The sequence below is a fragment of the Rhinolophus sinicus genome, linkage group LG05, assembly GCF_036562045.2.
Source record: "Rhinolophus sinicus isolate RSC01 linkage group LG05, ASM3656204v1, whole genome shotgun sequence".
Taxonomy (NCBI): Eukaryota; Metazoa; Chordata; class Mammalia; order Chiroptera; family Rhinolophidae; genus Rhinolophus; species Rhinolophus sinicus.
The window spans coordinates 165,279,791-165,291,362 of record NC_133755.1 but is presented as its reverse complement, the minus strand read 5'-3'; positions in this window follow the sequence as shown (position 1 = coordinate 165,291,362).

Below are 11,572 nucleotides of genomic sequence, written 5' to 3'. Positions count from 1 at the left end.
TTTTAATATAATATAAGACCGGGTATAATATAATATAATATAATATAATATAATATAATATAATATAATATAATATACCAGGTCTTAAATTAATTTTTGCTCCAAAAGATGCATTAGAACTGATGGTCCAGCTAGGTCTCATTTTCGGTGAAACATGGTACTATAGATCACTCACTGTGTTATGCTTACAAGGGTGGGATAAGATGTGGACCTTGTCCTTAAAAGGATGCTAGTTATGGAAATAAATACAGCAGCACATAAATAACTGATCTGTAGCAGCGAGTGCTAAGTACTAAAGAATTATTTAGAAAAAAAGGCTCTAGAGTTTACAAGAAGAGCATTGCAAACTGCCCGTGAGGGAGGGGATGAAGACATGGTTGAGGACAAGTCTTGAGCAGGACCTTGAGTGATAAGTAGGATTTACGTGTGTTAAGACAAGGGCAAGGCATGAGCCTCTGGGGATGATATTACCAGCTGCCCTAGGAAGGGCAGGAGAATTCAAACCACTCATTCCTACTTAAAACCTTTCCATAACTTCTGATAACTTCTTGTGGTTTATAGGGTCATCCACTCTATGGCACCTGCTTTCTTCATAAAGCTAGAAAAACAAGTTAAGACCTAAATCCTAGGATAACAATGTTAATTCATCTTCCCAACAACCCTGGGAAGGTTTTTATCTCCTACCAATCAGCAAACACACATAGGAAACACTAAGTTTTTTCTTAATATCACTCAGCTGGCAAGTAGTAAGATGGAGACTTACATTCAGGTCTGATTCCAGCATCCAGGCTCTACAGGGTAGGTCAAGTTTTCCAAAACTTTCACAGAATTCTATTTCCATGAAAGGTTTAGATTTTGGGGGGTGGGGGCGGGGGCGGAGGCGGAGGCGGTGGAGGAGTAAGGAGAAAGGAATATCTTGATTAAATAAGTTTCAGAAATGCCCCACACCTTGGAAGATTATGCTTTAGGTTAGTTTTTTTTAAGTTCTGCAATAAGAAATTTTGCTTAACTCATTTCCTAAACTTTTTTGAACTTGGAGTTCCTTTTCTCAAGAAATAGTTACCAAGATAATTTTGAGAAATTTTTTTTTGGGGGATACAGCTTTTGACAATGAAACAAATTTGCATAGAAAAATGATATATTCAACCCTGGGCTTGGAGGAAAATTAATTTGACAGCAGTGTATAGGTGGAACCCATAACCACAGGTAATTTTTCTTTCCCCCTTAGACTGTAACGCTCCCCAGCTGAAAATGAACACCTTTGTGAGTGGAGAATTCATTGTTCTCAGCTCTGATGCCTTTCATTTTTCCAAGACTAGCAAAAATATTAGGATGAAAAGAGACAATTACATTGCACAAATTAGTTATGAAGCTATCTAAGGTTCATTCTTTTCCAAGTCAAGGGCATGAATAAAAAACAATGTTATTAAGAACTTTGGACATTTTTGTTCCCTATTTTGTGTTTTAGTGTCTGGAGGATTCTACTAATAAAGCATCAGCAGTGAATGATCTGGCAGCCAACAGTTGTTCTACTTCAGAGAGATGACAATTTGTTCTTAATTGAACTGGCTTCTTATCTCATATCCCAAATGCCTTCCAGGCTCTCCATGTCCTTCATTTTCCTACCTGTAATACACACATCACATACACCTGCCTATTCAGTCAGAAACAGTGAAAAATGGGAAAGGGTGATGGGTAAGAAATCAAGAAACGGAAGTCGCCATCTCACGCTGCACAAACAGATGCCACAAATGGCCCTTTGAAGTTCTCTCTCTTTGATCCATGTTACCGCAGAGTCTTTCCTTTTCTCCACTTCCCTCCTTTCCTACCCACTGTTCTTAGCTGTTAATCTTGTCTTCCAGCCTTCCCTCTTATCACTCTATCCTGCAGCTTGAAAGAATCGTATCCTTAATTCCTCCATGTCCTCACAAATGCAGTGAGCTTCAAATCAGAACTGTCTCATCCGATTAAAAATGGAGAAAAAATTAAGTAGGTAACTTTAGGGGTTGTGGTACATAGCATAAAAGAGTTTAGGGGGTTCACCTTCTCAGCTTGCTTCTTGTGTCCAAGCCCTCAACTAGCAGCCTAGTCTCTGGTTCTGGTCCAGCACTGTCTATTTCAGAATTCTGCCCTTTGCAATGAGTATAATATCACATTCCTATCTCCACCAATTTTGACATGAAGATCAAATGATATGTACTTTCAAGAAAAATTTTGTGTAATTAAAAAAATAAGAAAAGTACAAAAGATAATATAACATGGCTATTCCCTCCACCTCAAGTTAACAATTGTTTATATTTTGTCAACTCCGTTTCCTTCTTTCCTGTTCTTTCCTGTTTTGAAAATAATTTTGCAAATAATATATGTATATGTGGCCCTTCTAAAGAATGAAAGGAAGCATTACAGATAAAACTACTGTTTCCTTTGACCACTCCTGGCCTACTTTTTCCTCTCTCCACATATCTATCCCATCCTTAACACCAAAATAATACCTTCTATGAGTGTTCTTCCAGGATACCCATTAGACCAAACATATACCTGTATGCATATGTGATTTATACATACATACATAGATATGTAGACGTATATTGTGTTTTTAAAAATATACAAATGAAACTGGCTGTTTCTCAAAAACTAAACATGTACTTACCATATGATCCAGCAATTCCATTCCTAAGTATATCCCAAAAGAATTGAAAGCAGACTCAAACAAATATTTGTACACCAAATATTTGTACACCAAATAGCAGCATTATTCAGAAGAGCCAAAAGGTAGAAACAATCCAAGTGTCCATCAACAGATGAATGAATAAAGAAAATATGGTATGTACATAAAATGGAATATCATTCAATCATAAAAAGTAATGAAGTTCTGACACATGCTAAAATATAGATGAATCTGGAAGATATTATGTTCAATGAAATAAGCAAGACACAAAAAGACAAATATTGTATAATTCTATTTGTATGAGGTATCTAGAATAGGTAAATTCATAGAGACTAAACGTTGATTAGGGAATTCCAGGGGAGCTATTGCTTAATAGTTACAGGTGTTTTTTTTTCCTATTTATTTCTTTATTTATATTTTTCAATTACAGCTGACATTCAGTATTATATGAATTTCAGGTGTACAGCATAGTGGTTAGACTTTTATATAACTTAAGAGGTGATCCCTCTGATAAATCTAGTACCCGCTTGACACCATACTTAGTTATTACAATATTATTGACTATATTCCGTATGCTATACCCAGAATTTTTGTTTAGGGTAACGAAAAAGGTTTGGAAGAGATAGTAGTGATGCCAGCACAACATTGTGAATGTAATTAATGCTACTGAATTGTGCACTTAAAGTTACTAAAATGGAAAATTTCATGTTATATGTATTTTACCAAATTCAAAAAAAATTAATAATGTAATATATGAAAACCAATGAATTGTACACTTTAAATGAGTGACTTGTATGGGATGTGAGTTATGTCTCAATAAAGCTGTATACATGCATATACATATATATACCGCTTTATCAAGACATAATACATAGTATTATATTGTATATAATTCTATGCTTTTTTCCACACATTATGTTTTTGCAATCTACCCTGACTGAGAAATACAGATATGTAGTTACATTCTTTCTAACGCATGGGAATATACCTCAATTTATGTATCCATTCCCTGATTAAGGGCACTTAGTTCCCAGCGTGTCACTATTTCAAACAATGCAGCAATGAGCATCCTCATACGTGTCTCCTCAGCTGTGGGCAAGATGTCCTCCTCAGGGCACAGATGTGTATGTTGCATGTGCTTTGAAAGGTAGAAAGTGTCATATAAAAGTAAGGTCCTTATTTTCAGAAGCTTTACCATTAGCCATTTACTTAATGAATGTTTATTGAACATACACCAAGGAAAACAGGGTCACACCCTTTGTGGATCTTCTAGTCCAAGAGGAAGAAGAAAAGTAAACAATTGATTACGATAAGGGGCAACCCACTCAGCTCAGGCTCTCTAAGGCAGCTCCTTCTGCTCTGCAGCTTTCATCTGGGCCCACCTCAGCTTCTCACTTTTATTTCCCTCTCTACTCACACCCTTTCTTTCTCACTGTTTCCATTTGTTATCTAATGCCCTACCCAGCATTTTAATCATCCCAACCTCTCTTTCAATAATCCTTCCTTTATCCTTACTTACTCCATCCCCACCTTGGAAAAAAAGTATGTAAGACTTTGAAGAAATTTTTTAAAAAAACTAATTTAAAAGAAAGAACAAAATGTGTATTTTCCACAAAATTTCAAGCTTGACTATCTCTTGTTACTTGTGTCTTTCTGCTAGGTTAACCCGAACTGTGGATGATAAAGTGTTATTAAGCAAGGAGAATGATTTGAGTTGATGTTGTCCATCATGTAGCTTAGCGTTTAACACACTATAGATGCTTTAAAAATATTTGTTGACCAACAACACTACTAGGGTCTATCACCAGAACATGGGAAGCACAGTCTTAGGCTTACTGAAGAGATATAAAGATGATAAAAATAAGGTCACAATCATAAAAGAAAACACAGTACACCAATGGAGCTCCAGATTCTAGGGTAGTGAGCACTCAACTGTATTTGTTGAATGATGATTAAGTGGATGAATAAACGAATGAGCAAATACACAAGAAGCAATGGAATTGGGTAAAGTTGAGGAGGGCATAGAAAATGCTGAACATAGATTGATTATGGATCTTTCCGCCCTTAGGCTCAAAAGAGAATTCTGAGGTTTTGTGATGTGTTAAAAGCCTCACCGAAGTGATTTTGGTCCTATCAAGTATGATAAGCATAATAGTTTTGTTTTTCAGCCTCAACATCTTTCAAAGAAATGGCACACTTGTTCCTATCACTTGACATATTAATAAGATATGTAAAAAATATCAAATACGTAAATAACTTGACAGTTTCACATACAATGGAAGTTTTAAGCTATGTAAATCTCAAAATATATATTTGATTGAATAAGCAATTTCACAACATTCATTTTGATAGGAGCACAAGGGAATTCTTATTCTTAGTTTCTTGAGGAAAAGATATTTTGCTAAAAACTAGGTATCTCACATATGCAGTAGAAAATAATTATTGATATGGAAAATGATACCTGAGATAAATACATCTCAGTAAGGACCTACTTTGGAGATGATGAATGTAATGTGGTAGCACGAGACTAAATATGCACCTTGCTTTCCCGTTAATTTAAATAGGCCTATAATGATTAGAATCTGAATTGTGAAAAGTCAGCATATTTACACTGTTGTGTAAATATGTTGTGCTGACCTAACATTCTGTTTTTCATTTTCCTCTCTCTTCAGTATTCTCTCTGGTTTTTCGTCTATCTCCCTTCCTATTTATTTCCTTTTGACTCTTGCTATTCTGTGATAAGAAAGTTAACAGATAATTAGTGCAGTGAAGCCAACACATCTTTAAACTTTCCTCTGAGCCTTAGAACAACTTTAGAATTCACATATTAGGACATATATTGCTAACTAAATTTTACACACTCTGAAGTTTATCATAGAAACACAAAATTTTAAGGTAATAACTAAGACATATTTGTGTGAAAGATTCCACCGTTTGATAGCACACATTTATTTTTATAAAATAAGCATTATAAATGGATTTAAATGCCAAATAATATTTATGTACTTTTATGGGTGGGTACAGTAGAAAAAGCCTGTAGGGGTTATTCATTTCTATCAGGAGCACTTGAGTATATTTAATGTACTAATCATATTCAAGCTGGTTATTCATGCTTCTGTATCAAATCTCTGGGAAAAAAAACTTGTAAGGGTGATGAATTTTTTGAACAAAAGTATTCAATAATTGTAGGTTTGAGACAATAGCTGTGAGTTTATTCACTACTTAAGCCAGTCACTTTTCTTACTACAAATTCTATAATGAGATATAAACTACAACCCTACCCAGGCCAAGACTCTTGAAAAGAGTTTCCAGTGGAAAGGCAGGTGAAACTGAACGTTGTTACTGGAGAGCCATCTAAAGGGTGTGTCCTTCCAATAGCATCATATAAGATATAACAGGCCAGTGTTGCATCCTAATAGTCACTCTAAGTCAAAGTTTGGGGATAGTAGTTATTGTTTTGTCTTTCTAAATTATTTTAATTTTTAGAACATTATATAGATAGATAGATAGATAGATAGATAGATAGATAGATAGATAGATAGATGATAGATAGGTAAAAATAGAAATAGGTATACAGTTGACCCTTGAAAAACATGGGGGTTAGGGGCACTGACCCCCATGCAGTCGAAAAAATGAGTATAACTTTTGATTCCCCAAAATTTAACTACTAATAGCCTACTGTTAACAGGAAGCCTTATTGTTAACATAGTCAATTAACACATATTTTGTTTGTTTTATGCGTATGTATTATATACTTTATTCTTACAATAAAGCTAGAGAAAAGAAGTTATTAAGAAAATCATAAAAAAGAGAAAATTAATTTACAGGATTTATTGAAAAAAACCCACATATAAGTGGACCCATGCAATTCAAACCCACATTGTTCAAGGGTCAGCTACAGATATAGATATAGGTATCACCATATAGAAAGTCTCTTTGATATTCAAAGCCTGTAAAATTACCTCAAATTTGTACTTCGACTTATTAGGGTTACCTCATACCTTCATGAAAGTTATATTTGTAGGTATTCAATTTACCCTTACTTTATAAATGAGTAGTTTGCCCTACATCTAGGTAATTTTGAAAACCTTAAGATCCCTTTCTATTCTAATGCATCATTTCTAATTTATATAAAAGCCTACTTTTGCCTCAGACACAAGATTCTAGGCAATTACCCAGGTAAAAACTGGCTCTCTGGGCATGTCCATTTTTAAGTTTCAAATAATAATATAATACATGTATAGATTTCTACTGAAATACTGTGTTTCCACTTAGCCTTTGATTTTTAAAATTCCAATTAGTAGTAATAATAACTAGCTCATTTTTTCAAGTATGCCTATGACACTGATTTTTATGAGTTTTAAGTATAATTTCTTCTGACTAGCTCAAAACTACTGGAACCTTTCAGCATCAGACTATTTTGGGGAATGCTAAAATGCAATTATATATGCCCAGCTTGCTAATAATCAACATTCATTGGCTTACCTCTGCCATGTTAAGCACTGAAGTGAATATGGCATTTATTTGTATGCCAAGGGCTGTCCCCAGAATGGCACATTTTTTCTTTGTTCTTCAACCTAATCTGCTGAATGTTTTCTGTCCCTGATTTCCACCAAGTAACTGAACCTTGAATATCAGTAGTGCACGGCATGTAAACCTTAAAAGGATTTAGTTCAAACTACCTTCTAATTTCTATGTGGGTATCTTTAGTCACAGCTTCTTTGAAACAGCACTGCTGTTTCAAGAGATAACGTTAAATTGATGCTCTACATTGGTGTCAGGGCTTAATTTTTTTAATGAGAGATTATGGTTTTCAAAGGATAGAGTTTACCACAAATATGTGGTGAATAAATGTCCAAATTGTATATGTTATACAGTATACTTACAGGAATTCCTCCTGATGGAGCCACTTGTACGAAATCTGTAGTTGTCATGTGCAGGGTGGACAAAAGTGTCCTGGTAGAATGTCACACTGACCTGGGTGGAGGATTTTCCCTTCCTCCCTAAGAGGAGCTTGAAGGGAGAGACTGTTTTACTCAATTTTAGCACAGGGCTGGGATATAGTAAGCATGCTACAAATATTTCTTGAATGTGTCTTTATGCCTAGGGATTGTCTTCATATTCTAAGTCAGGATTATTTCAATTGAAAAACAAACAAACTAACTAACAAACAAACAAACAAAAAGGATATTGAAATACACACTGTCTGAAGCAAAAAGGGAACTCAGGGGTTCACGTCACTGACTAGTCCAAGTGCTCCTGTCTTGGTGCTTCTCGATCCAGGACTCAAATATGTGACCATACCTGTTTTTCTGTCTTAACCTCTTCTGATTCCTCAGTGCTGCCTCCATTTCCTGAAGGCAGCCAGTAGCTCCAAGGCCTGGATACTTCCCAGTTCAAATCCCACTTTCCCGGAACCAATCATTCTACCTAGGGATAATAATAAATTGACTAATTAGCCTTGGGCATGTATGTGTTCCATTCCTGGATTACAAGTGGGGTCAATGCTTCCAGAGGTACCTGAGGGTCGACCCATTAAGAGAAAAAGAAGATGGTTATTAGAAGAAGATTAAATGGACAAGAAATAACAAGTGTTGGCTATGGGTGTGGAGAAAAGGGAACTCTGGTGCACTGTTGGTGGGAATGTTAAATTGGTGCAAGCACTGTGAAAACAGTATGGAGTTTCCTCAAAATACTAAGACTAGAATAAATTTTCATTCTGTAAGCCGCCTAGTTTATGGTACTAGGTGGTCTGACAATTAGGTTCGTGAACTTCTTGCGACAATGTTACTAACCTTTTTTTGATATCAGAGGAATTATTCATTATGAATTTGTAACAACTAGACAGTTAACCAAGTTTACTATTTGGAAGTGCTGAAAAGACTACATGAAAAAGTTAGACAACCTGAACTTTTTGCCAACAATTCATGGCTCTTGTATCACGACAATGCACCAGCTCACACAGCACTGGCTGTGAGGGAGTTTTTAACCAGTAAACAAATAACTGTATTGGAACACCCTCCCTACTCACCTGAACTGGCCACCAATGACTTTTTTTTTTTTTTTTTTTTAAGATTTTATTGGGGAAGGGGAACAGGACTTTATTGGGGAACGGTGTGTACTTCAGGACTTTTTATTTTTTCAAGTCAAGTTGTTGTCCTTTCAGTCTTAGTTGTGGAGGGCGCAGCTCAACTCCAGGTCCTGTTGCTGTTGCTAGTTGCAGGGGGCACAGCCCACCATCCCTTGTGGGAGTCGAACCGGCAACCTTATGGTTGAGAGCCCACTGGCCCATGTGGGAATCGAACCGGCAGCCTCCGGAGTTAGGAGCACGGAGCTCCAACCGCCTGAGCCACCGGGCCGGCCACCAATGACTTCTTTCTTTCCCCAAAGATCAAGGAAATATTGAAAGGAAGACATTTGGATGACATTCAGGACATCAAGGGTAATACGATGACAGCTCTCATGGCCATTCCAGAAAAAAAGTTCCAAAATTTCTTTGGAGGGTGGACTAGGTGCTGGCCTCGGTGCATAGTTTCCCAACGGGAGTACTTCAAAGGCGACCATAGTGATATCCAGCAATGAGGTATGTAGCACTTTTTCTAGGATGACTTCGCGAACTTAATTGTCTGAACGTGTATGTTATAGCAGTCTTAGGAAAGTAACACAAATAGTTTAACAGGAGTTTTCTAGGTTGTGTCAAATAAATAGAGGTGTTTTTGCAATACAACAAAACAAAACCCAACTGAGCCAAACCAATTGCAACTCTAATACAATGTCTTTTTATTCTAGAAAGCTGTTTTTTTTTTCCTTTTTTACATAAGTCTTTGAAGATCTAAAATGAAGTATTCAGCGTGAGAGATAAAAAGGCATGTGCAACAAGCAAGTTTTCGTGTTAAGTCTGTTCCCTCAGAACTGATCTTCAAAATGCAAACTCCACTCCCCGCAGTGTTCTTGGAAGGCATGGTGGTCGTAGGCATGGATCTGTGGCCTTACACAGACTAGGTCTGTTTTCCTCCAAAGACTCATATATCCACTTCTCTCTTGACCCGCTACAGTCTCTGTAAACTAACTTTAACTTGTTCTGCCAAAAGAGACAGGAAGGGAAATTGCTAGTCTTTCAATGGCTGGGGCTTTCCACTGCTCTTAGCACTGTTCTCAGATCCATCTCACACTGCTTTGTTTGGATGGGGATTCCCTGAAGCCCCTCTGAAACTGGAGAAGTCCCCAGGAGCCACGAGGGAAGTGGGCACTGGCCTGTACAGGCTGAGAACTAATTAGTGACTTCCGCCTCACTCCGGCTTAGACCACTTTAATACAGGCTTTGCACAGCACGGAGGTTAAGGATCTAAGGCTCAGGATCAGGCCTCTAAGGATCAAGGGGTTAAGCTGCCTGGGTTTAAATCCTGTCTCTGCCACTTACTGGCTGTAAGAAAAAACTTGGAAAAGCTACCTAATTGGCTTCTGCCTCTGATTTCTCATTCATTAAATAGGAATAATTCCAGAAATGATGTGTTGGGTTGTTCCGACGTCTAAATGGTTTAGTACACATCAAGCGAAAAGTACATGGCACATTTATAGGTACTAAGTAATTATAATTGTACCATATCCTTTATGAAATTGCCATAATATTGAAAAGTTATGAAGTCTAGAGAAAATATTTAGAAACTATGTATTTATGAAAAAATATATAAATGATAAAATATACAAGCATATTTCAGACATTGCGAGTTTAGTTCCAGACCACCTCAATAAAGCAAATATCACAATAAAATGAGTTACACACATTTTTTGGTTTCCAAATGCATATAAAAGTTATATTTACACCATACTGTAGTCTATTAAAGTGTGCAATAGCATTATGTTTCTTTTAAAAATGTGCATACCTTAAAAAATACCTTATTGCTAAAAAATGCTAGCCATCATCTGAGCCGTCAGTGAGTTATAATCTTTTTGTCAGTGGAGGGTCTTCCCTTCAATCTATAAAAAAAAAAAAAAAAGCAACATCTGCAAAGCACAATAAAGTGAAGTGCAATAAAATGAAGTATGCCTGTGTAACTATAAGATCTACCATGTTTCCCTGAAAGTAAGACCTAGCTGGACAATCAGCTCTCATGTGTCGTTTGGAGCAAAAATTAATATAAGACCCAGTCTTATTTTACTATAATATAAGACCTGGTCTTTATAATATAATATAATATAATATAATATAATATAATATAATATAATATAATATAATATAATATAATATAATATAATACCAGGTTTATATTAATTTTTGCTCCAAAAGATGCATTAGAGCTAATTGTCTGGCCAGGTCTTATTTTCGGGGAAACACGATATGTATACTTGGCAGAGACACTTCACCTCACTGAGCTCTGGTTACTAATCTATAAAACACAAGATTCCCCACATACGAACATAAGAATAGCATATCTGCACACACCTAGGCTAAATCCCTCCAGTTATTGAAAAATAATTATCTATACATATGCAAACTCCAAAACCCAGCCCTCATAATCAAGAAAGATAATTGATGTGTGGCTGTATATTGTTTCTTTTAGGTAATTTTTTTCTATTTTTATTGTTGAGGTGAAATTCACATAATATACCATTGACCATTTTAAAGTGTACAATTCTGTGACATTTAATGGGCTTGCATTTTTGTAATTTTTCTTTTCTTTTCTTTTCAGGGGTACAACAATATAGTTTGACATCTGTATACACTACAGCATGCTCACCACCTAAAGTCTAGTTCACCTGTCACCATACAACATACTCCCTTTACCCATTTTGCCCTTTCCTCCCCTCTCCCCCGTCTGGTAACCACCAATCTGTTGTCTGCATCTATGAGTATGTTTTCATTTTGTTTGTTCTTTTGTTTTGTTGGGTTTCTTTTTTTATTCC